A 27,562-nucleotide genomic window follows, 5' to 3' on the forward strand; every position below is an offset into this window, starting at 1 on the left:
CTCAAGTTGGTTATGATCTAAGTGAATGTTGTGGCGTCTTTGACCACTTCGGCGATCTTTAAAGTCATTCATCCATGCTCTAATCCGTGGGACGATATCACGGTCCATGTTCAGTCTTAGAAGATGAGTCATGATAGGTATGTACTCATGCCACCAATACTATCATAAAAATAAATATCAAAATCAAACTTGTACGTAATTTAAAAATTATAATCACTACACCAGAATAGCTATTTTGTAATAGGTCAAATTTTCAATAAGTAATGGAAATAATTTTTACTCTTTAAATAACATATATATCCGTTACTTATTACCCCAAGCGTTACTGAAAGTCCAAAATTAATATTTAATAATATTTTCACGATTATGTTGGGACAGGCTAACACTTTTATCCACGAGAAAACGAGATAATTAGCCCAACGATTAGGGGTGTTTGGATCCTATTTATTTATTGCTAAAAAGTGTTTATTAGTGAAAAAACATTTTTTGAAAAAATAAATGTGTTTGGTTTCTATTTAAAAAAAATAGTTTTTCATCAAAAAAAAAAAAACACTTTTGGTCCCAAAAAACTTGTTTTATGATAATTAGGTAAAACTTGTTTTTTAAGTTAAAAAACTATTTTTCTTTGAAGGAAACACTTTTGGAGCTAAAGGCAAATGAACTCCCCGGATGTTTTAGACTTTAGTGATTTATGCCACGATATGCCAAAATATATCGAGAAACATAGTGTGAAATCTGATTTGATAAAATAGCTTTTAAGAAAAGTCACAACCAAACATGTTTATTGAAAAACTGTTTTTAGAATAAATACTTTTTCATAAAAGTGTTTTTTAAGAAAAAATACTTTTTTGAAAAAATGAGAACCAAACACCCACTTAAAGTAAATTGAAAATCAAGAAGCCGGGGTAATATTTGGTCACGCGCATATCTCTTTTTCTTTCCCCTTTCGTTTTTGTTCGGCTAACACTTAGTGTGTGTTTGTTAAATTTTAACTCATGGAAAGGAAAGGAAATATAAATGGGTGGGACAACTATGGAATGGAATGGAATGGAATTGGGAAAGGGATCATTTTAAACTTTATGTGTTTCTTCTCATCTTCCCCAACTTTCTAAAAAACTAGGGAAAGGAATAATCAGGTTCTTTAGGATCAATTTGTTACCGATGGAAAAATAAATTTTTGAGATTGAAAAGATTGTTTTTTTTCTATTTCCTTTCCTTTCCTTTCCAAAAATCAATTTTAGCTCTCTCGTTCTTTTCCATTTGTTTCATTTGGAAAAATTTCTTTGGATGGATAAACAAAGCGTCTTAAAACTATGGAAAAGTTCAAACCACTCTTATTTTCCTTTCCTTTCCCCTATTTCCTTTTCTTTAATTTTAACAAAGTTAAGGTTGGGATTTAATTGTTTTAAGAGAATTTGATTGTTTATTTATTAAAGAAGGAAAGAAAAAATGGTTCATTTGGTTTTCGACGGATGCTAGAATGTGGTTCATATGGTTCAAAACATTTTTTTTTTTTAGGATCATTTTTGTTTTTTAAGCCCTCTTCTCATCTTCCCCCAACTTTCTAAAACCTAAGGTTAGAAAGGGGTCTGAAGTTTTTTCATTCATTGTTTTCATTCTTCAATTAAAAAACAATTTTATGGAAAAGATTATTTTTTTTTCTTATTTTGAAAAATCAATTTTGTGTTTGTTCTCTTTTTAATTTGTGGAAAGGAAAGGAATTTAAAATGGGTGGTCCACTATGGAATGGAATGGAATGGAATGGAAAGGAAATAATTTTAAATGGTATGTGTTCATTAATTTTGGGAAAGGAAGGTTAAAATTAGGGAAAGGAATAATCATGTTTGTTTGTTTATTTATTATGGAAAGGAATAATTGTATTGGTTCATTTAGTGTATTAGTAGTAAGTTCCTAGAATCTGGTTCATTTCCTTTCCTTTCCAAAAAGTTTGCATTTTTTTTTTTTTTTGTGTAAAACCTTTTTTTTTGTTTCCATATGGAAAAGCCCATTTCCTTTCCATGGGTAAACAAAGTCTTTAAAAACTATGGAAAGTTTGGACCACTCTTATTTTCCTTTCATTTTCCATAGTATTTCCTTTCCTTTCCATCATAACATTTTACAAGACACCTATAGAGTTTTGTAGGTTTAGATATCCTACAATATTTAGGGAACCTAACGAGGCATGAAGGCAGAACACAAATTAAAACAACAAAAGACATCCCCAAGAACCAAAGTACACAAACAAATCAACAATGAGTCCAATCTAAAGATGACTGATGCTTTTAAAGCAAAATGTTAGAAATTGTCTTTTTTTAGTATTTGAACAAGTGAACCGGAAGTGTACACGTTTACAGAACTGTCTGGTACCCGGTGACTTTGCGGTGTAAAAAAAGGGAAAAATACACTCGTTCCTTGCTAGTTCCTTTTGAAGAATGAAAATATTCTCTTAGCGCAGAGTGAGGGATCACTATAAGGAGTACCCAAAGTAGGCGAGCTTGTAGCTCCAATGAACAACAGTTCTCCGCCTTACTTTATTTAGAATAGTGGTCGATCCCTCGCAGGCTAATCAGACTTGGGCTCTCTACGTGGGGGGTTAGGTGCTGGCTGTTTCCGGATCTGATCTAGCCGAACTCCCCTTACAATTCCCCCCCTTCCCCTCCTATAGGTCTCTTTCTTTCCCCTACGGGTTCGTGCTGCTCCCTACTAGTTCCTTTAGAAGAACGAAGTGGATGACATATTGGGCTCTTTATGTTTATGACAGTATTTTAGTGATGCCTAGTTGAAGTTGAGCGATTGGGACAATGTACTAAAACAATTGTATATTGTAAATCTTTTCTGGGAAGATAAGTTGCTATTTAGAAAATTATAGTGTACAGTTAAACATTTTATATAATAGACAAGATGTTTTTTATTTTTTTGGTGCAAAACAGACAAGATGTTTGGTGATGTGCTACTCCTAAATTGGCATTGTGCATGTTATGGCCCATACTTTTCTTACTTGATTTTTAGGTTGTTGTAAGTGCAGATTAGGGGTGCAAGTGGATATCCAAATATTCGAATCCGATTCGAATTCGTATTCGAAAAATCGGATATTATCCGAAAATTTTGGATTCGGATTCGGATTCGGATTTGGATATTTTTTTTTATGTCCGAACTGGTTTCTGATACGGATTCGGATACTGACATATCCGCATCCGATAATATCCAATCCGATTTAAAAAATTAATAGTTATTATATATAATTAATTTATTCATTTTTTATTGTACAAAATATTATATAAAATCATAAACTAATAATATAAAACTATAATAATAAAATAATAATAATAAATGACAAATATAATATTTATACTAGTTTTTATAGTAGTAAAATGAATTATTCAAAACAAATAAAATTTTAATTAATTTTAATTTTTGGATCGGATATTATCCGATATTCGTTTCAGATATCCGAAATCAGATTCGGATAATTTTTTTAATATCCGTCGGATTCGGATATCGGTATAAATTTTTGGATTCGGATTCGGATGCAGCCATATCCGCATCCGAATCTATCCGTTTGCACCCCTAGTGCAGATGCTTATCTTCTTGTTAACACTACCAAAAAAACGAGTTTACCCGACATATACCATAAAGAATATTCGACGGTTTCCATCAGTAGGAAGTACCCGGCAGATTTTGTCAGTCGGGCATAACATTTCCATCTATCGGGTAAGCTCCCTAGGTACTTCATTTGTTTTAGATGTGGCCGACGGTCGTAGGAGAGTTATTGTCCGTCGGCTATTTCGACAGTTTTTAATTGTTGTTGATTTCGGAAACAGACTCACGTAATTTCGGTTTGTTGTTTCAATATTTTTCAATGTTTTTTAAACCGTCGAATTTGCTCCTACGAGTTTGGGCCATCGGCATATCTCTTCTGAATACCAGTCGCCATGCTAATTTCACTTCCCACGCCTAATTTTTGAGAAAAAAAAAAAAATAACAAAAAGGTAACCCAAAAACTGTTATCCCTCTCTCACTCCGGGCTTGTTGTAGCCGCTTCACTCCTTCTCTCGTTATGGGTTCATTGAATTCTAGGTAAACCATAATAAATTGCTCGTCTTTCTACCCAATTTCTATCTTCGATTTATGTAAGGATTCTTTAACTTAATCTTTTATGTGTTCATGATCTTCATGCAAGGCATGCAACTATACGAGGAGTTCATCAATGGGATTACAGATGTTGGTGGTGTATGTGGTAATAGGAGGCAACCTGCACTTCTCAGACTTGCTCTTGATGATGTGGTAATCATCTATCTTTACTGGTTTTACTTTCTTGTCAATAGCATTTCTAAACTTTAAAGTAATTTTTGAAGTAATTTCTAAGCATTGTAAGTGTTATTTGAAGTAATTTTTTCTCATTCTTTTGATTAGTAATCTGGACTAAAATGAAACGACCGAAGTAAATGCTTTGTTATTGGCTCATCCAAGTCCACAACTTTGTTTGTGGCGAATATACTGAGATGTTGTGACTAGCCATTTCGCTCATTAGAGTTGCCTTAGAAACATTTTTGTTCTTAGTTAAGTGAAATATTTGAAACTTTAGTGCCTTGCTTTTTATTGATGACTCACTTATTCATAGTGTATGTTTACTGTTTTTTCTTTTGTATTTTTTGTCGGGGAGTTATTTGTGAATGGGGAGTTCAGAGTTCAATGGGCGAAGTTGAAAATATAATGGCTAATGAGAAACTTCTTTGAAATCGCCGGACCCCAAACATGCCAACGGGTAGTCTTTCTTCCAATTTTCAGTTCTGTAGCATTTGGTATAGACTAAAGGGAATGCCAAGTTATGATGATGTTAACACTCTATTCTTAAACTGATTGTCGTAGGATTTTGGCTAATCAGCAATCAGCAGCTCGTTCCAAGGAACGAAAGAAAGATGAGGTATATATCTTAGAATTGGAACACGAAGTTCAAACCTTACAAACAAAAGCAACTATGTTGTCTGCACAGCTGACCCTGTTACAGGTGTGTACTCTTTATTTCTCTCATCCCCTTCTCTCTCCCCAACACACACACACGAAACACCGCCTACCGTCATTTTTCATTCTAGTTACCTTCTTTTTACTTTAGTGTGCCTGAAGTGATCACTCAACCAAATACAAATTCACTCCTTTTTAGTGTTTTTAAAATAAAATCTTGATTTCATATATACTAATCTTTTGTTTAGGGGTGAAGATTCTTGGTCTCTGGATATAAGTGTTGGCCTCTTCTTGGTATGTTCACTTGTATTTTCTTTTTTGTTCGGTAACTTGCTGATAGTTTCCTAAGGCCATAAACTAATGGCCTTGAATTGGTTTTATCAATTAGTGGTGTTGGGCTTGTTGCAGTATGAAATATATCCACTGAAGGTTTCCTTGATTCTGGTTACTTCCCTATAATTTGAATTCTTAAGTTGTGACTTTGAGCTAATATATTAGCCCCAATTCCCCAACTATATTTCATGATGCTAACTATTGTATTCGTGATGCTAATTATTGTATTCGTGAGCTTCCCAAAGTCCAAGACCACATGCTAATTGTTTCCAATGATCTTTTAGTATATGCTCTTGTTTCTCGATATTTCTAGTACTTGTGTTGGTTTGTGTCGTTGGGCAGTTAAATCACTACTTTCGGTCGCTACTTTCGGTGGAGGTGCGAGTAGCGAAAGTAGGTCTACTCGATCGGAGATTAATCGAGATTACTTTCGGCGATTTTTTAAACCGCTACTTTCGGTGGAGGGCGAGTAGCAGTAGGTATACTTTCGGTGGGGATTAATCGGGATTACTTTCGGGTGATTTTTTAAAACACTATATTTCTTTACAAATACATGTTACATACATATAAATTAACATTGAAATACCAATATGGTAACTGGTAATTGACCACTAGAATTTATATAAAATTTTGTGAACTTGTGCACCAATATGAGATGAAGGAGAAAAAGGATGACTCACACATTGTATCTAGGAGGATGAGCTATCATTGTATTGTTATGCACGTTTTTTTGTATGGTTGATTTTTAGGCAATACCGATCTTTGCTATAGATTTCATATGTTTTATAGTTTTTTTTTTTTTTTGAAAAAAGGGAAGCCCTTTCATTATTATTTATACTTGAAAAAAAATAAAATAATTTTTATCGCTTTCGGTCTCTTTTTACCCCATAACGGATATTGAATAGAACGCATTATCTTTATTGCCACTATAATTTTTAAAATTAACATTTAAATGCCCTTCAGGACAAAATCCAAGGCAATACAAGTGATAATAAACTAAATATTTTTCGCATTGAAGCAATGCCAAACCCAATGAGTAAACTCATCTTAGAAATCAAAAGATACACCATTTGATGCTATGTAATGCAAATTCGGTCCCCTGTTGCAAAGTTAAAATGCTATGATTAATATGATGAAGACTTGAAAGGTTACAGATAAGTCAATGGAGCTAATCGCCTAGTAGTCAAAAGTGTTGAGAACAGCTTTTTAGGTGGGTTATCTTTGACAACCAAATCCAATGAAGCAGAATATAACAAAAATGCACGCCATCAAACAAATTAGCAGAATATATGCCAATATCAGATAAAAAATGCTTAAAAGCACTTGAGCAATTCTTCGTAGTACTAATGGAGTAATAGACTATATTACTAATAGAGTAATAGTTCAAACTTCAAACAAAGAGAACATGTTAACAACAAAAACTCAAAATGCTAGCAAAAACGTCCATAACTAATGATTACTAATCATTTCCAACTTCAATATCAATATCATCATCACTTCCATTGACATCATCATCATCTCGATTTTCTTCACTTTGCTCTCCACCTCCTGTGTGGGCCTCAAAGCCCAACTCATCTCCTTCATCATCGGCTTTGTCACGAATTGTAACCGAGTTTCTGGTTCTATTCCTTGTACTTGGTCCCACATCAATATTGGCTCCCCTCGCTGTTCGAACTTGCTCCCGAGTAAGGTCATCACCTTCCACCACGAAGTCTTCAAGCTGCGTCTCGCTTTGGTATGATCCAATCATCAATTTCTTTCAAAAGAATAGGATCACTATCACTGTCGGCCAATCTTTCTTTGAATCGCTTCTCTAGCATTCGATTGTATTGAATGTAAACAAGATCATTCAATTTTGATTGAAGAAGGTAATTCCTCTTCTTTGAATGTAACTGAAATTGAAATGAAAGAGGAAAGAAAGAAAACATATTAAAAATAATTACATAGTGATAGAGATAACCACTATATAACTAAAGTAGTTTTGGACACTCTAATGTACTTACATTATCAAAGGCACTCCAGTTGTGTTCACATGGTGATGCACTACATGTTTGCAATAAAACTTTAACTGCAAATTTTGCGACGCTAGGAGCATCACTCCCATATTGCAACCACCATTCATCTATATTTAACATGTTATGATGAATTGATGATGTTAAAGTCAATATTTGAAAAGATACAATAAAAAAACTACTAAATAAAATTATTATGTCAAATGAAAGCTTACGAGATTGCATAATTGCTCTTCGACTTATGGCGGACTTTGTTCCAAATGTCCCCTCTGCATCTCTATAAAGTTTCAGTTCATCCATTGCAGCATCCAACTCGGACTCGGGTATAAGCACCGCCATAACTTTAAAAAGACCCATCTTAACTACGTTGTTTATCTCCATCAGAGCTTTAGTTTCTTTGAAATAGATTGATGGATTTAGATAAAATCCGGCTTCATACCAAAATGTTTGGAGTTAGTACTTAATATATATCTCAAGGCTCAAGCTGACATCTATGTAAAAAAACTTTAGAAGTTGTTATTTGCATGCGATGGGACGATGGAGTTGATATTCCCACCTCTTGTCAATAATGGTCTTCACCTTCGTCCATGTCCTTATGTCCAACCCCAAGTTCTTTTCAATTTGCCCCTCTGCCCTCTTCATAGCCTCATATAAATAGCCCATACATGGTTTCTCTTCTCTATCCACCATTCTCAAAACATCCACCAATGGGGCCATCACTTGACAAGAGTAATAAACATTTCCTTTGCAACTATTCCTTCAACTCTCTTTCCATCGGATTTTTTTTGCAAAATCACTCTTTCTCCAATATTCAGAAACAAACAACACCTTGCGTGGTGCCTATTCTCCCACATACTCCGCAATGTGTAAAATTGAGTAGCAAACCTAGTCACGCAAGATCTGTGTAACTCTCTACCTCCGGTCAACTTCCACAACCAAGCTAACACTCTCCCATGGTTATAGAGATAAACCACCACTACTTTAGCTTCAGATAATGCAGACTTTATTTTGGGCAATGCGGTCTTCTCTCCACTCCCAAAATCTTGAAGCATCAAATTAATGCAATGCGCTGCACAAGGAGTCCAAAACATCGAGCCATGCTCTTCTTCCAACATTGCACCCGCCAATTTATAGTTTGATCCATTGTCGGGTCACAAACTATTGAAAAAAGAAATACATCATTAAATTGATAAATGGATTTTTAGCAACTTGTTTTGTACAATGTACACAACTAGTCAACTACACACAAATGTGTAAGTAGCTTACCGAAACAATGTTCTCAGCCCCGACTTCGACAATCACTTCATTAATCATTCTCATAATATAGATTGCTTCCTTAACTTCTTCTGATGCATCAATTGACTTCAAGAAAATTGTGCCTTTCGGACAACTCACCATAAAATTGATCAAACATCTACCTTTTCCATCGGTCCAAAAATTAGACATAAGTGAACATCCATATAGCTGCCAGTGCGGTCTAAAAGAATTAACAAATTCTTTTGTCTCCGCATACACCTCCTTCAGCAAAGTCACCCGCAAATTATGATAGCTAGGCGGGGGCATAGCTGTAAGGGAATAATAATAATAATATAAGCACAATATTTTAAACTAACTAAGTATTTTTAAATTCTAAATAAGTTACCTCTTCCATATTCTCCAATAGCATGAATCATTTTTGTGAAGCTTGGTGGGCGTACTGCATTGAAAGGTAATCCAACTTCGTATGCCCACTTTGCTATACAGAGCCATGTTTTTTTCTTCAAAACTTGCTTCTGAGGGTTGTTTTTATCCAAAGTAGATTGCTTCATATTGTCGGTTGTCAATAATTGATCAAGAGGACCTCTAACATTGTCAATGACTTTTCTTCTACCAATGGAAATACCTTGGTTTCTATTACCACCACCACTACAAATATCTTGTTCTTCCACTACATCATTATCTTCATCTTGTCTTTGAAGAAGGTCATGTACTCTAGCCTTATCAAGCTTCTTCTTTTGTAATACCCGTAATGTTGCATTGACTTTATGTTGAATCTCTATAGTCACATTTGGACATGACGTCACATTCCCTTTCTTATGAACTAGATGTTCCTTCAACTGATTTATCCCTCCAGACATTCTTTTATCACACAATGTACACTAAACAAAATTTTTGTTATTTGGGTCCCTACACTCACCCCATTCCCATGCCATATCATCTGACTTCCTCTTCAGGGAGGTGGTTGTGGCAGCAGTTGTTGTGGCAGTACTCGCAACAGAGGGCTCATTCGAAGCTCTCGAAGGCGACATCTCTAAATTTCAAAAAAACAATTCAAAAGAAAAAATCAGTAAACATATCACAGTAGATACCAAATAGTGTTTGGTGTGGTCGTGCTCTCTTTTTGTTCTTTACTCTATGATTTAGTTTTTAATTAATCTAATTGCGGCACAGCTGCAATTAGAAACAATCCAGCTCCAACAGTCCAACCCATTTTCATAACTAAACCAATCACAATGTCACATAATCTATACGCAATGGTGCAATACGAAGTTTCAACTCATAACAGTAATAACTCATAAGGCAGATCTAAAATAATTGCAACACCATCGCATCACAAGTCCACAATTTAATCTTGGCTGTGATTTTGGCTACTTCAAACAGACTTTAGGTGGGTCAATAATAAAACTTTCGAAATCATTAATCATTTAATATTGGCTGTGATTTTTTTTTATTTATTACAATCAACAATTTTTTGGTTTAGACTGAAGAACAAAAGTGAAGAGAGAATTGAAGAACTGAAGTGATGAGAAGTAGAACTGTAGAAGTCATGAGAAGAGGACTGAAGAGAGAACTGAAGAACAGAAGTGATGAGAAGTAGAATTGATGAGAAGAGAAGTGAGGAGAAGTGAGAAGAAGAAGAAAAAAAATGGAGAAGAAGAACTGCAATGCACTGGCTACTCGAGAAGTGGAGAAGATGAAATCAGATCACTGAGTTGGAGAAGTGGAGAAGAAGAACTGCAGGCGTTTTTTGATTTCATGAGCCCTATATTTTGGTTTGGACTTTTTTTTATGTTTTGGCGGGCTAAAAAAAAGCCCGATTTCACACTATTAACTTCGCCGGGCCCGAAAGTACTCATAAATCGAAATATCGGCCGATTTTTCAGTGATTTTCGCCCCCGATCACTCATGGGGAGTAATGTAATGGACCGGACGGATAGGCAAGTAGGGAGTACTTTCGGCAGTTTTATAGCACGGTTTGTGTCGTAGGTCTTGTTTCTCTTCAGCATGGTTCTTTTTTTTTGTATGTGTAAAGCTTTAAAGAGAGAAAAATACTACGCTTTAAGATTTTAGTTGAACTTGTGGTTGTTGCTTTTAATTTATAATTTCATCTATTCATTTTTGTTACACGTCCTTTCTACTTGTGCTAGATACTAAGTAAGTGTAGGTCTCCTTTAATAATTGTGATGTTGGGACCTTTTATTAAAATCCCAAGATTTTTAAGGCACATTCTAATATTCACGTAACTACCAAGGCTTAGGTCCGAATGACCTTTCTACTTTATTGTTTTTCATGCATTTCTTCTTGAATAAGTTAATTTATTATTATTGTGTTATCTTAATGTATGTAGCCAATGCGACGTCCACCACTTCATGAAGAGTCACATGTGGACACGGGGAGGTGTTTGTGTGTGCAACTAATTGATCTTTTTAACTTCTCACCAGTGCAACTAGTCCATCCTCATCCTCATGTAGTACATCCCTTTTACTTGTTGATTAACCTAGGGGGTTAGGTTTGTATTAGTGCATGGAAGCTGGCAGTATACTTGTTATTCATTTGTCACTTGGCTTTATTCCTTTAATTGTATGTGCCTTAATCGATTTCTTATATGTTACAGGTACTCAAGAAAAGGTTGTTCCTTGTGTTTACGACATTGTTGCAATTGAATGGAGGGATTAATGTTCTGACCAACTTTGACATGATCATGCACATAAATGAGCTGGTCAAGACTCTAAGAGAAGATTAACAAGCTAGTAGTGATGACTAATACATTGTGATCTTCAATGACAGCATATTAGACATCTTGAGAAAGATTAGGTTAGGTGAATTTAGTTCTATGTAAGTTTGATTTGTAAATTGGGATTTGAATTGGTAGTTATATTTTTATAATAATGTTTAATTGATTAGTGGCTTTGTTTCTTATTATTCATTTGTTGATTAAGTTTGTGGAATGTGATCTTTATATTATATATTTGCTAGAGCTAGATGTGCAGGGTGGAGATATATATATATATATATATATATATATATATATAATATATATATATATATATATATATATATATATATATATACTATACATTGACATATTATTCTAACATACTATCTTGACATACCCAAATTTAACCCTTAGATCAAATAAAATCTAATAGTTAGATCTATTTCTAGAAAACCAAGCAAATAATTAAAAAAAATAAAGGCAAAAATAACATTTTGTTTCGCAAAAGGAAAAACTTTCTTCTTCTTCGTAGCTTTTAAGCTTTTACACCAAAAAAAAAAAAAACACCTAAAGAGAAGAACGAATCGCCGATCCCACATGTTGAGTTCATGAGAATTGACGACGGCTCAAGCCCCCGATCAAGCAACTTTGTGGCAAGCCATACCAGTCCATAAGCGTTATAAGATTAGCCAAGACTTTCAAGTTCAACTTAAACAATTAGCTCAACATTTTTTGTACATCGATATTCGTTTCCATAAAAAAAAATTATATTCGTTGCTTTCTCTGTTATGATATTGTGTTTTCCCAGAAGTGGAACTATTGTGCGTTGGAGTTACTGGATTTCTGATGGAAGGGATTTTTTTTTAGCAGAAGTGGGATTTGGAGGAGATGACAAGAATGTTATTTGGTGATACAATCGAGGGTTTACATGATGATGGATTTGAGGGTTCAATTGCGAAGCGTAGGATCTTCGAAGAGATATTTTATGGAAATGATGCAGGAAACTTAAACCAGTCCAGAAGTGTTAAGATTAGCCAAGAACAAATTATTTCTTGCTACCAAGTTGAATGTACGTCCACTAGACTATGAACTTCGGTTAACATTTTCGGTATATATTATAGTTGTACCCTCTTGGCTCTATTTTTTGAGCATTGACATAGTCTCCAATATTTGTAAAACTCTTTGACTAATTACTAAAAAGTAGGAGACTAATATGAAACAATTTTTTCTAAACTCAATTACTAATTAGTAAAAAAATATGATATAAAGAAGAAAACAATCCTATCTAGATTTTCATAGATTCTCCAACTTTTCCTAAACACTATAGCTAATTATGAAAAAATATGAGACAAAAAACTAAATTGCTAAAAACAATAATTTCCACCGAAAACGATTTTTCTAAAACCCTTACGCTACGAAGAATAGTTTCCACACTAATCTTAGGTGAAGTTTAATATAACAAAGTTTTTTTTTAGAAAAAGACAATGAAATAACGGAAGGAAAAAATAAATTGAGTTGCCTGAACATTTAGTTTCTACATTTGTTAACCACACATGTGACTGGGACAAAAAGGAAAAATAAAAGTCAACTAATCATAAAATAAGTAACATTATACACTCAAAACTAAGCGGACAACAAATAAAATTGTATTGTTTGCACTATATGTCTATATGGGCCTAAACAAATAAAGTTTGATAGATTTAATGCATCATCCACTTTGGGATTTAGACATTTAGTCATCGTTAAGGATTTCAAAAACCATAGTAATTACGACAAATTTATGAATTTATAAAAAAAAAAATTTAACATTATAATGTAATTTCTAATTTTATAATATATATATATATATATACCAAACCAAAACAAATTACAGTGGAAAATTAAATTATATAAAAAATAACATCACAAAACATATAATAGAAAATTTTGCATTCATTTTAATGCAAGCTCACATGTATAAAAAATAAAAATAAAAATAATGGCAAACCAATAATGACAAATATTTTAAAATATATATAATACTACATGAAACTAAGCTCAAAGAACAATTAATGGGAAACAAAAAACTGGATGTAAATGCATCGAACTAACCTCAAATAATATTTAATGGAAAATCGGAAACTTGATGCAAATGCAAACATTAAACTAATCTTAAAAAGTAATTAATGGGAAATCGGACTATGGATACAACTGCATTAAACTAACCTCAAAGAATAATTAACGGGAAATCAAAACTTTGATGCAAATATATCGAATTAACATAAAAAAAAATAATTGTCGAGAAATCGAAAACTGGTTGGAAATGCATTGAACTAACCCTCAATGATTAAATTAATGGGAAATCAGAAACTTGATGCAACTGCATTGAACTAGCATCAAAGAAAAATCAACTATAAATTGGGAACAAGATGAAAATGCGTAGAACTAATTTTAAATAATAATTAATGGGAAATGGGAAACCGGAAACCGGATGCAACTACATTGAACTAATCTCAAAAAATAAACTGGATGCAACTGCATTGAACTAACATCAAAGAAAAATTAACTATAAATTGGGAACAAGATGAAAATGCATAAAACTAATTTTAAATAATAATTAATGGAAAATCGGAAACCGGATGCAACTGCATTGAACTAATCTCAAAAAATAAACTGGATGCAAATGCATTGAACTAACCTCAAGAAATTATTAACGAAAAATCGAAAACTAGATGCAAATTCATTGAACTAACCTCAAACAATAATTAATGGGAAATCAGAAACTAAATGCAAATGCAACCTTATCGAATAATAAACGAGAAATCAAAAATTGGATGCAAATGTATTAAAATAATCTCAAAGAATAATTAACGGGAAATCGAAAATTGGATGCAAATGTATTGAACTGACCTCAAAGAACAATTAATAGGAAATTTGATGCAAATGCATTGAACTAACCTCAAAAAATAAATAACGGAAAATCGAAAACTAAATGCAACTGCATTGAACTATCATCAAAAAATAAATAATGGAATTGAAAATCAGAAACTGGATGCAAATGCATTAAACTAACTTTTTTTTGCTCGGTAAGTGTAAATTAAATTAAGGAAAGAAACGAAATAAAAGAATTGTATAGGAGTGGTAGAACCTACATGCTATACGATGTAGGTTCAAGATATTCTAAAATAGCAACTATATGGAACCTCCCATTCATATAACCATGGGGGTCTGCCATTTGATACAAAAGCCTCATTCTCAGCTAAGAAAGATCCAAATTTTGCCGCCTGGTTTGCGACTAGGTTAGCCTCTCTCCAGTTGTGCTACACTTTCAAGCTTTGCACCTTTGTCGTGCAAATTTTCTATCTACATAGGAGTTGCCAAGGGATGCCCCATGAGTTAAAAGTTGTGACAGTTGCTGCCAAATATGATTCCACCCAGAGATTGCTTCATCTTTTTGAAAGGGCAAGCTCCACATTCTCCAATATAACCATGCACTCATTTGTATAGTTGTCTGCAATTCCGATACCCTTGCTCAAGAGTAAGACAAAATCACCATAAACATTTCTAAAGGATCCACCTATGTTGACCTTAATTTGATCACCAATTGGAGGAAGTATTAAACTAACATCAAAACATAGTTGTGTTATATGTTGTAGGAATGTCTCGATAAGTATAGTTTTGCATTTAAAATAGTGTTTATCTTATCTCTTTTCGTTGATTGGGAACGCCTTGCTATTCAAGTAGCTTCAATATGAACTTCGCCTTATTAGGCAATCTCACAAAACTTTAATCAAACTTCTATTATTAAACAACAAAATGAAGTTGAAGGGTTTTATCAAGGGCGAGTTTTTTTTTTTTTAATGGATAGTGGGGTTTTCATGTTATAAGAAATTTGGATGAGTGATCAATATAATATTCATATATAATAGTTCTGCATATATAGTTACAAATATTTTTCAGAATAATTAATATAACATCACACGTTCGTAGATAATCTTTGAAGATCCCACATAGTGAGTCATATATAATTTAAAGAATAATTAACTGGAAATCGGGAACTAGATAATTTTTGATGATCCCATATAGTAAATCAAACATAATTTATTTTTATGTCCTGTTTGAAGTTGATATTACATACTACATTGGATAATTAAAAGAAAATTAGAAACTGGATTCAAATACATTGAACTGAGCTTAAAGAGTAATTAAAAGGAAATCGAAAACTTTATGTAAATACAATAAACCATACTCAAAAAGTAATTAACTAAAAATCAGAAACTAGATGTAACTGCATTAAACTAACGTCAGAAAATAAATAATGATAAATTAGAAATTGGATACAAATCCTTGAAAAATATTTAATCGAAAATTGGAAATGGTATGCAAATACATCAAACAAACTTCAAATAATAATTAACGGGAAATCGAAAACTGGATGCAAATGCATTGAACTAATCTAAAAAAATAATTAATAGAAAATAAAAAACCGAATGCAACTGCGTTGAACTAACCTCATAGAATAATTAGTGGGAAATCAGAAACTAGATGCAAATGCATTGAAATAACCTCAAAGAATAGTTAACAAAAAATCAGAAACCGGATGTAATTGCATCGAACTAACCTCAAAACATAAATAATTGAAAACTAGATGCATATATATATATATATATATATTATGGTTAATGCATATATATTGAACTAACCTCAAAGAGTTATTAACGGGAAGTCAGAAACTGTATGCAAATGCAATGAACTAATCTTAAAGACTAATTAACGAAATATCGAAAAATAGATGCAACTGCATTGAACTAATCTCAATGAATAATTAACAAGAAAACATAAATTTGATGCAACTACATTGAACTAACCTCAAAAAATAATTAACGGGAAATCAAAAACTTGATATTGAACTAACCTCAAAGAACAATTAACTATAAATTGAAAATTGGATGCAACTACATTGAGCTAACCTTTAAGAATAATTAACAGAAAATCAGAAACTGAATGCAATTGCATAAAACTAAAATCAAAGATTAACTAATGGTAAATCAGAAATTGGATGCAATATCTTGAGGAATATTTAACGGAAAATCAGAAACTTGATACAAATGCGTTGAAATAATCTCAAAGAATAGTTAACTAGAAATCAGAAATCGGATGTAACTGGTCGAACTAACTTCAAAGCATAAATAACCAAAAATTTGAAACTAGATGCAAATGCATTGAACATCGAACTAACCTCTAAAAATAATTAACTAGAAATAAAAAAAACTGGATGCAGATGTATTGAACTAATCTGAAAGAGTAATTAATGAGAAATTGGAACCTTGATGGAAATGCAATGAAGTAATATCAAAAACTAATTAAAGAAACATCGAAAACTGGATGCAACTGCACTAAATTAACCTTAATGAATAACTAACGAGAAACCATAAACTTAACGTAACTGCACTTAATTAACCTCAAAGAATAATTAACGGGAAATCAAAAACTTGATGCAACTGCATTGAACTAACCTCAAAGAATTATTTATGGGAAATCAGAAACTAGAGGCAATAACTACATTGAGCTAACCTCAATGAATAATTAACATAAAATCTAAAACTTGATGCAAATGTATTGAACTAACCTCGAAACATAATTGTATTATTTGTAGGGGGAATATAATGTCTCAACAAGTATAATTTTGCATTTTAAATAATGTTTATCATAATTCTTTTATTATGATTGAGAGTGTCTTACTATTCAAGTAGTTTCAATATTATCTTCGCCACATTGAGCATTCTCATAAAACTTCAATTGTTAAACCTAACAGCTAAAAGAAGTCAATAGGTTTTATCAAGGTTTGGCGTTTTCTTTTTTATTGAGAGTAGTGCAAGAAATTTGAATTAGTGATTAATATAATTATCATATATCTCATAGCTATTTATAATTGTTAATATTTTTTAGAATAATTTAATATAACGACACCCGTTCGTAGGACGGGTTCGAAAACTAGTATATATATATATATCGGTTTGTCTAGAGTGCCACTCTTATAGTGACACTCTTATCTCACTCTTCTCTTGAGCTGTCGGATCTCGCCCTCAAGATCTGAAGATCTCAATGAGGGTAAAAACGTATTTCCTCATCATCTTCTCAAAAAAAGAAAAAAAAAACCGATCTAACAAAAAAAAATAAACCGAAATTGGGTTCTCTCTCTCTATGGCTCTCTCGGCTTCTTCTTCTCATCATTTGGCAATTCGGTTTCTTCATTTGGTTTCTTCTTCTCTGACAGGTATCATTTGGCAATTCAACTATAGTGCACTTTTGGTTATGGTGCTTGCCTATTGGAACGTTTTAATTGACACTTTGATTGTCATTATACCATAAAAACTTGAATTTTGATTTAATTTAGGTTGCTATGATTATAGTTATGATTGATACCCTCGTTTAAAAACGGCGACAATTTCGGTGAACTCTGTCGTATTCTTCATGTCGTATTCTGTCAGAGTTTTGAACTCTGTCAGAGTTTGGTGAACTAGCATATTCGGTGAACTCTATCAGAGTTCGGTGAACTCTGTCGTATTCTTCATGCCAGATTCGCCGAGTTGGTGAACTCGTCGTATTCTTTATGCCGTGATACGCCACGAGTTTTGAACTCTTTCAGGAGTTCGGTGAACTCGTCGTATTCTTCATGCCGTGATTCGTCGAGGAGTTTTGAACTCTATCAGAGTTCGGTGAACTCTGTCGTATTCTTCATGTCGTATTCTGTCAGAGTTTTGAACTCTTTCAGAGTTCGGTGAACTCTGTCGTATTCTTCATGTCGTATTCTGTCAGAGTTTTGAACTCTATTAGAGTTTTGAACTCTGTCAGAGTTCGTTGAAGTAGCATATTCGGTAAACTCTGTCAGAGTTTTGAACTCTGTCGTATTCTGTCAGAGTTTTGAACTCTGTCGTATTCTTCATGCCATATTCTGTCAGAGTTTTGAACTCTGTCAGAGTTCGGTGAACTCTATCAGAGTTTTGAACTCTGTCAGAGTTCGGTGAAGTAGCATATTCGGTGAACTCTGTCAGAGTTCACCGAAGTAGCATATTCGGTGAACTCTGTCAGAGTTTTGAACTCTGTCGTATTCTTCATGCCGTATTCTGTCAGAGTTTTGAACTCTGTCAGAGTTCGGTGAACTCTGTCAGAGTTCGGTTAACTCTGTCAGAGTTTTGAACTCTTTTAGAGTTCGGTGAACTCTGTCGTATTCTGTCGAGTTTTGAACTCTTTCAGAGTTCAGTGAACTCTGTCGTATTCTTCATGCCGTATTCTGTCAGAGTTTTGAACTCTATCAGAGTTTTGAACTCTATCAGAGTTCGTTGAAGTAGCATATTCGGTAAACTCTGGGAGTTGGTGAACTCTGTCGAGTTTTGAACTCGTCGTGATTCGCCGAAGTTTTGAACTCTTTCGAGTTCGGTGAACTCGTCGTATTCTTCATGCCGATTCTCGTCAGAGTTTTGAACTCGTCGAGTTCGTGAACTCTATCGAGTTTTGAACTCTGTGTCGAAGTTCGTGAAGTAGCATATTCGGTGAACTCTGTCGAGTTTTGAACTCTCACTACTACAGAATGACACTTATACCCATCGTTTTTAAGTGTGGTATAAATATATTTACCATCGTTATACAACCGTGACAATAGGTGGTGTGGTATATAATAATAGCAAAAATGTGGTATATATGTTTAACGGATACCACGGTTTTCAAAGAACCGTGGTTTGTATGCCCATTATATATACCGGTTGTCAACCGTAAGTGGCATATAAGCTATTGAAACCGTGGTTTATATTAGTGTATGTGTTATAATACCGTGGTATATAGTTATACTAAACACTACGGTTTATGCCAAACCGTGGTATATATATATATATATATATTTTAATAATAATGCTAGTAACAGTCTTCCACTTAAAAACCGAACCTGCATAACAAAATTTACACAGCCTGCCTACATACAACATTTCCATCTTCCCAACAAATTCCAAAATGTACAATAAACTATCAAACATTGCAAAAAAAGATAATAATAATAATAAAAAACTTCCATTAATTTTTTGAGTGCACTAAGAAAACAAACTTCAAATTCCTTTTCATAAATTAAAAATGTAAGACTCATAAATTAAACTGGAGGGGTCCGAACATAGCTAAAACTTATCCTCATTCGCTTCTGACTGAAACACCCCATTTTCCTGGATGAACTGAATAATATCGAGTCGAACACCGTCAAGTTCATCTTGCGTGTATATCTCCTTCAGTTCTAAATTTGTTAACTGGATGAGTCAAAGCACAGCATGTGGAGTTACTATATAAGAATAAGGCGAAGTCGTTGAGCCAAATAAAGTGTTTGTCAAAACTTTCGAATACCTTATTTTCAAATGATCCAGTTGAACAAGCTTCTACTATTTCCCTCATAAACTTCATTGTATAATACCCACACTCTGTGCCACCTGGTTGATATGGGCCCTAACATATAGACTCACAACATATGTAAACATATACTTTTCAAAGAAAAAGACAATAATGTGTAGGATTTGTTTACCTTGATCTTGTCCCACTTCAGCGGAACTCGTTTCCCATCAACCCTTTGCAATGTGAGGACCGCACTTCACAATAAGATAAATGCAAAACATTTAATTCACAAGGTTTAGAGACAACCAATAGAAACTAAGCTACGTTCTATTAAGCGAAACATGATTCACTCCCACATAGTTTGTACATACAGGTTTTCACCTCACACATGGCTGCCAAGAGGTTTGAGAATAGATGCATTGAAAGAGAATCGAAGAAACTAGAAAGATTAAAGCAAAACACCACCAGGTAATAGAGGTAAACAAGTAGGTCCCTCATCAGACGATTTACTCCATCCATAAATTAACATTTTTTTATGGTAAAGATGCACTACACCATAACAGCTTATTTGTAACGGATATATATCCGTTACAAAAAATATTAGTAACGGTTATTTTCCGTCGACACAAAAGCGTGACAAATATTAGTAACAAATATTAGTAACGGTTATAAAGTGTTAGCAAATTTACCAACGGTTAACAAATGTTACTAAAATTAATTTCAGCAACACTTATCAACCGTTAGTAAATTATTAGTAACGGTTATTAATTTTGTTCTTAATTCATTTCTAACAAATAAAAGTGTTAGTAATTTTTTTCATATCTAATGGATCGTGTAATCGTTACTTATGCTTCCATTAGTAACGGATACACAACCGTTACTAAATTTGGAAACATTTGAAAAATATATATTTAAATATTATGGCCCCAATCGTTCCTGCCACCTACTTCTAGCATACATATATCACACATATTATACACAATCTATCCATCCCACTAAAAACTTAAACTTACACTTGGGTATAATAACGAGAAAGAAAACACTTAAACCAAACATACTCCATAATTCATTCATAACTCGCAAGTCTTAACTTTGATTACATTTTATTCAACAATGAGATAATAACCAAAAATATAATAACAATCAGTAAATAACTCATTAAGTCTTTTGTAAAAAAAAAATACATAGATAGAATAAGTCCTAATAGCTCTAAAACAAAACCTTTTGATCTCTCACATTGTCTTTCCTCTAGCAATCATAAAAGTAAAATTCGACACACAACCATACCAATGACACCAAAAAGAAATTAAGAAAATAGAGAGGATCGATACATAGTAATAAGTAAAATTTGTGTAAATTAGATTCATAAAAATAAGGCGTTAAGAAACTATAAAATATCGTAATAGATAAAATGGGTTTAATCTAGAAACAACTTCGATGAAATCTAAATTACGTTAGTATTGAAGTAAACAAAGGAGGTCCTAACTAATAAAATAGTTTATATGTCATTCAAAATTTAATAACTTCCAAGAGAACCAACATTTCCTAACATACAAGAACTTAACAGATAAACTATAGAGGTTCTTTAAATGAAATTGCAAAATAGTATCTACTATTTCCACTAATAGGTAGCAAGACATGTAACTATGTAAGATATGGAAGGATCATCGACATTTTGAACCCCACACAAAAACTTCGGGTTATGCATATCCACATACCAAAGCAAGATTTCTATTTAAAGTTTGCACTTATAAACATAATTTATAGTAGGGGTTTAATTAGTGTTAAAAGATGAATATTCACTCCTAGCATTAATTACATACCAACCCATAAAGATCAACACCTCATCTTCAATTGTATGCAAGTGGTAAAGAGTTCTCCCTTCCTAAAAGTAAATATCTAAATCTTAGCTGGAAAAGAGTTTTACTATAATATGGTGATACCACACCACTAAACATACCAATTAACATTCAATTCGTTTAACTGCCTTGAACAATCCATATACCCAACACTTTAAACTAGTGAGAAACAAGCTCTTATGACAAATAACTTAAGGAGGAAATTAACTTAATTACTCTTTTTTAAATATAAACACTATTTAAAGTATCAAAGTGAAATTAACTACTTACCCAGGGGTACATCTTCGATTGAAGTGTGAAGTTGGTAAGAAAAATAATTGAACAAGAAACCAGTGAGGGTAGGAACCTTGGGCAACCATAGTCCAATAAACTTAGCTCTACAAGGTAACAACCTAGGAACTCTAATTGTAGACTGGAGGACTGCAAAAAGCACATAACTCATTTATTAATCCAAACATCCACAAGGACTACAAGGAAGCATAACAAGTAGATATTCAAAAGTGTGACCGACGTACTTACTTCACAATCCCCTTGTGCAGTTCTTGTAAACCTCCGCAAGAAAGTCTTTATCGTGGGATTTCCCATCTCAAAATTTAGGAACTTAAATATGTTTGTTTTCATCTTTACTACCTGTGAACAAAACATAAAGCATTTGCAAATTTAGATGACATTGAAACACAAATAACAAGCGAACAAATGAGGTTGAGATGCACAAAAGGCTGAAAATTTACCTCTTTGCTTGGTGTAAGTATTGTTATCTGTTATATTGACAAAATCTTCAACATGAGGGGGACTGATCTCTTCATATTTTCCTTATTAAAAATAACGGCAATAAAATTACAGTACAATTCAATCAATAATACAATCTAGAGAACAATAAAAGGAGTGAGTTTATCATTTTTACGAGGGGCATGCAAGAAACACCAAGAAGCTGAAGTTTATGCCGGTTAATTTCAAAGATGGATATCTATCCAAGTAGGAGATGGTAAGATAAAGTTTATCAGACACAAGTTTGTATTCCTCGGCAACTTCAACTAGCTAATCAACTAGAATACTACGCATATGAGAAGTAATATCTTTCTGAACCTTCTCAATGTCTTCTAACTTACGGCTAAAGAACCCGATAAGAACTAGTGTTTTGAACACTAAAACACGCATGACTAACTACACGTGTAACTAGCTTACAAGGTTTCTAAGGTTTATATCATGTGTTTTTTTAGCCTTTTCGACAGGCAGTCCAGCTTCATACAAATTCAGGAGGTTTTGCTCAATACCTCCAAGCCGTCATCGGTTCCAGCCTTTCGGCTTTTCCTTCGTGAAACTTCAATTCATGCTTAGGGAGAAAGTGGTGTTATTAATCGCAGATTACTTATCCCATCTACGAACTCCTCTAAAAGAAGCTTTTCCTTTGTGAAACTTCAAATCCCAACTGCAGAAAAGTGGTGCCAAACTGCGGACTTTACTCATCCCAATGCGCACAAGCTACTCTATAGGAAATAGGGACAACTGCTACTTCTTTCTTGAACCTCCCTCCCCATATAGTTCATTCCACTGCCTCAACTTCGCTCATTATAGAACCCTCGGCTGCAAAACTAGCGGCAACCTGCGACATGAAAATTTTCTATGTTCAAGCCAAACAATTCAACGCGACTAGAAAGGCAAATCGGTCCTCTTAAAATTGCGCAAAACAAACACAAATTTTTCGACGATGCACAATCCTTAAGTCCAACAACTTCGAGGAATTTAGTTCTTTGATGAGTTATTGAGTTTGATCCACCATGTTAATTCCAAAAACTAAAAATAATTATATTATAATTGTAACATCAACAAAAGCCTAAATCCACCAACTAATCTAATGTAAAACATGTACATGATCCGGATTTACAAAGAAATTAAATTGGGCATAATTTTTTTTATGAAGAAGTCGAGTACTTAGTAAATTAGCATAAACCGAAAATACATTCTTTGTAGTTGGTCACAAAAGAAAACAATTGATATATATATAAGACGTGAAACATGCACCGTGAGTGAGATACAACTCCACTACATTACCCGATTCTTTGCCTGCTTCATATCTTCGATGTTTAAGGGCCTGAGGAAAATTTCTATGTCCTTTTTCTTGTCAGGTGTATTTGAAGCCTCTTCTGAGTTCTGTTCCTCCTCAACTCTCTGTTTTTTCTCCTGCAAAGAGAACGAAGTTTTAGATAGGAATTCAAGTTTGAATCTTAGTAATAAAAAACACAAAAGAAAGAGTGAAGAGAACATTTTCCTATGAAATAGAAATGTGGAGAAAATTACCAAATCTTTTAGTCTCTCCCGTTGAATAAATTCCCTAACAGGCGATAAAAACGCCATCGTGCCACGAGGGTTACATTTTCAACAAGTTTCATCAAAAGTTAACTTTAGCTGCCAACATATAAAATTATAAACTCCAGTAACAAACATACAGACCTGGAGGTCACTTCCATGGTATCCTTCTATCACGGTTGCAAGCTCCTTGAAATCTACTCCTTTGACCTTCTCCTTCGACAAAAGTGTTTCCAGGATTTTTTCTCTGTTCTGCGAGAATGGGAGACCAACCATAATTCTGTAAACATCAAGCATTAAAATTCAGGCATGTGCAACTTTTTCATCACAACACATTTGATTAAGTTATCCTAATAATTAACGGCACCAAGAATCGGGGATACATTTAACAAATGATATTCAATATTTAAACATTTGTAGACTTGTCATCAACGCTTTTAAACAATTCATTCCTTCCGACAACTTTGCACTTGTGATTGTAATCACGGGATAGTAGCTAGTGAGTATACTCGGCTGTTGTGGTAATCGCTAACAATTGTCCTTTGTCGGTCTTTTAACACACAAAACATACCTGCGTTCAAACCACCTTATAATTGCTCCCTCAAGATCAAAAGGCCTATTTGTTGCGGCGGAACCGGGATCTGCTCACTAGGTTTGGCCACAACCCATCCCAGTGGATCATGAAGTCATTCTTGATCTTCCTCATCGCCTCATGCTCCTCTAACTCGGGTTTGGCTGCCCTAGCATACTATCAACCTCATCCACAAAAATAATTGTTGGTGAGCCCTTTCTTGCAAGTGAGAAGAGAGCTCCAACGTTCTTTTCATCCTCCCCAAACCATTTTGAAGTGATGGTAGACATGGAAACATTAATGAAGCTTGCTCCTGCCTCATGAGCAATGGCCTTGGCCGACATTGTCTTCGATTACCGGGGAGGCCCAAACAACAATATTCCTTTGCAAGGCTTTAGAAGACCTCCTCCTTTGAAAAGATCTGGCCTTCGTAGAGGAAGCATAACTAACTCCTGAAGTGATTCTTTAATTTCATCTAGAGCGCCAATATCTGCAAAGGTTACTCCTATCTCATTTGCAGGAATAACCTCTGGTCTGATCCGCTTCTCAAACTCATTGTCAGGAGGAACGTCCTGTTAAACATATCGCGTAACATTTAGCATTATTCAACTTTGGGATGGAAAAAAAGTAAAATTTGAGTGTCTAAGCTCCATATTGACCTATAATATCATGACCTTAATTAATAGACCATGAAATGAGAGAAATGTGTAGTGACTAAAGCAAACCTATTAGACTAGGAATGACACCACGTTTAGCCATCCGTTAATTGCGTACAATCAGTCTGAATGGTTTGGTTTTAGTGGAATCACACAGGGACCTCATATACTTGCATCAATAGCTAGCGAGAAAATGACCAAATTTATCAAGGGCGTCAACAAAATACATCATGAACACCGCTAAATTAAGCTGTTGGAAGTCATAACACTCGGTATCAATTTCTATTAAAAAAGTAGATTTTTAGACCTTAAATTATAATTACTCAAGATAAAAATATTTTGACATGCGCAGGAGTAGGTCTTAAATAAACTCACGTGCCAATATTATAAAACCTTTACTTACAGGGAACCTTTGGCGAAGAGGGACGGAGTATCACCATCCTTCTTCACCTTTGGGACAGATTTCTCTCCTTAGCCTTTGCTTCCGGGGGGCGAATTTCAGTTTTGATCCGGGTTTCACACCGGTTGCATTTTCCCCTTGACTTCCTATAATAAAATCAGATCGCAATCAGATCTCAAACCTTCAATTTAATGAGAAGCAATGCCATAAGGTTTCTAACATTGAGAACAGATGAGAATTAAAGGAAGTGGTAATCATTCCTTTCTTTTGTCTTATTATAGCTTTTCAGACTTCTCTTGTATTTATCCTCTGAACTTGTTTGGTTTTCAATTCCCACTTTTGTTACAACTAGCCCACCTGTAAGTGTTAAGGTGGGGGTCACCTCTCTCAATTCCAACCAAACTCATCCACGGATACTAGCATACAAGTCTTTTGCTAAGGTGCTTCTATAACTAGCTAAAAGCTTGTATGCTCCCAATATTCACTAAATACACTAGCAATTTCACATACAATTTGTAGTAATTAATTGGGTCTAAGTTTTTGCGTACATAATATCGATTAATTCCTATCAACAAAAGCAAGTCTACTAAAAATCTAAGATGATAGTAATAATCTTCAAAGTTATTACCATCCAATTTTGACTCGTTAAATATATTAAATTTTTTCGATAAATTGTTCTTAAATGAACCAATGATATGCAAATTAAAACTTTGGCACGTGATTTGCTAAACTAACTTAAGCTTGTAAATCGGTATTAAGTTTATTTAAGTTACACAAAGTTAAAACGTTAACACAAGAAGACCAACAATAACAATAGACTATGCACCAACACAAGTATCCCATAATTTGAAAGAAACACCCGTCTCGAATCCAAAATTTCACTTCAAGAACAAAGTTTAGTACATAATTCAAAACCCAAGGTGATGAGATTCAAAATATCTGGTTTCATTAATTAAATAAACTATTAATCGACATCAAAGTGAATGAAACAAGCATGAGCAGATTTCTAAAAAATGATACACAATTCAACAAGAAAATCTATCATATAAAGATGCAACCTTTGGTCATGGCTGACAGATTATACAAATCTATTGTTAACATACAACCTAATAATCTTATGTCTGGACAAACCCAAAAGCTTATTCCGATCCTTTTCTGAAAAATGAAACACTGGAAATTGCAAGTAAAAGAGGATTCATCACTAAATAAAACGTTAAAGAAGAAGTTTTCTTGAGTAGATTGAGCAGTTGCTTGTGTAAATGTAACACCCTAGCCAAAACCCTTACTGTTACAAAGGAGGAAGAAGAGAGAAGATTAAAAAAATGAAGGAGATGATGACGACTTACCTCAGTGGGAAACACCTGGCGGCGAGTCGGGTCGGCGGCGGTTACATCTGCCCTAGCTTACCTCTTTACTTTTCTCTATTGTTATTATTGAAAGGGTTAGAGAGATGAGCGCGAGAATGAAAAACATTCCCCCCATAGTTTTCACCCAATTTATTTTGTTTTCAATATTTTACTTGTATTTTTTGCAATAAGCAACACTTCAGTATCTGTCACAAAATATCAAGTAAATGTTACTAAATAAATCAAACATTTGCCTACAAAATATGTGACGGTTGGTAGCATTTCTAACGGATCAAATGTGTGACAAATATTGTAACGGATGTATAAGTGTTAGTAATCAATTTTACTAAATGTTGCAAATTGAGTGGTATGGTGTAGTGGATGATAAATTAACATCGTTGGTACATGATCGATTCAGGACGGTTTGTATGTGAAGTCAGGATGTATCAAAGCCCATATTGCTTATGCAACAGAGAAACAGAGATTAGAGAAGGGTTTTAGTAGTAAGAATTGCAAGAAATTGACTATAATAATGATATCCAATGTAGACTGCAAATCCACTAAGAACACACGAAAAATGACTCCTACATATTTGCCTCCAAGTGTAAATAGAAATACAAGGAATTTACGGAAGTAAAGCATACCCCTTTTCCTCTCATCCGTAGCTCCAAGCATTATTTCTATTCGGGCGATCAAAGGGTGCGGTTGCATGTTTGCTGTAATAGGAGCTCCCTGCCTGTTTATGAGTGGTTGTGGAACTTATAATTCACAAGGACAAGTAGAAAAACCTA

At 33.9% G+C, this 27,562-nt stretch overlaps 2 long non-coding RNA genes and 2 pseudogenes across 3 annotated transcripts; 1 reads left to right on the top strand and 3 right to left on the bottom strand.

Moving 5' to 3' along the window:
* Positions 1–3,845: 3,845 nt before the first annotated feature.
* On the top strand, positions 3,846–5,644 carry LOC147497161 (uncharacterized). The gene is made up of 3 exons (XR_015196705.1): positions 3,846–4,077; positions 4,181–4,284; positions 5,211–5,644. It is a non-coding gene; the product is annotated as an uncharacterized LOC147497161 (long non-coding RNA).
* Positions 5,645–19,312: 13,668 nt separating this feature from the next.
* Positions 19,313–20,089, bottom strand: LOC147497162 (uncharacterized). The gene is made up of 3 exons (XR_015196706.1): positions 19,823–20,089; positions 19,648–19,746; positions 19,313–19,553 (listed from the first exon to the last, which is right to left on the bottom strand). It is a non-coding gene; the product is annotated as an uncharacterized LOC147497162 (long non-coding RNA).
* A 1,052-nt stretch (positions 20,090–21,141) lies between these two features.
* On the bottom strand, positions 21,142–22,758 carry LOC147497163 (cyclin-A3-2-like; annotated as a pseudogene).
* A 215-nt stretch (positions 22,759–22,973) lies between these two features.
* Positions 22,974–25,465, bottom strand: LOC147497164 (uncharacterized; annotated as a pseudogene). Its single transcript, XR_015196807.1, has 6 exons — positions 25,436–25,465; positions 24,370–24,941; positions 23,914–24,078; positions 23,790–23,832; positions 23,544–23,672; positions 22,974–23,094 (listed from the first exon to the last, which is right to left on the bottom strand). The product of XR_015196807.1 is annotated as an uncharacterized LOC147497164 (transcript).
* Positions 25,466–27,562: the final 2,097 nt, after the last annotated feature.

The sequence above is a fragment of the Coptis chinensis genome, chromosome 5 (genome assembly GCF_015680905.1).
Source record: "Coptis chinensis isolate HL-2020 chromosome 5, ASM1568090v1, whole genome shotgun sequence".
NCBI classification, from domain to species: domain Eukaryota; kingdom Viridiplantae; phylum Streptophyta; class Magnoliopsida; order Ranunculales; family Ranunculaceae; genus Coptis; species Coptis chinensis.